A 264-nucleotide genomic window follows, 5' to 3' on the forward strand; every position below is an offset into this window, starting at 1 on the left:
CTACTTAAAGAATTCCTTGACAAGTTGTAAAAATTCTTTCCAAATTTTCCCTTTGAAACCACTCCAAAGAGAAGTTTGACTTTATGAAGCCACTGAAACTACTCTTCATGCAATCAACAGTGGCCTCAGTGTTGCTATGTCAATGATCAGTTGTCAGTCCTCACCTTACTTGTTGCATCAGCAGCATTGTAGACTGTTATTCACTCTTGTTGCCTCATAACACATTTTCCATTGGGTTCCTTTTTTTTTTTTTTTTTACCTTTC

The sequence above is a fragment of the Myotis davidii genome, unplaced genomic scaffold (assembly GCF_000327345.1).
Source record: "Myotis davidii unplaced genomic scaffold, ASM32734v1 scaffold796, whole genome shotgun sequence".
NCBI classification, from domain to species: domain Eukaryota; kingdom Metazoa; phylum Chordata; class Mammalia; order Chiroptera; family Vespertilionidae; genus Myotis; species Myotis davidii.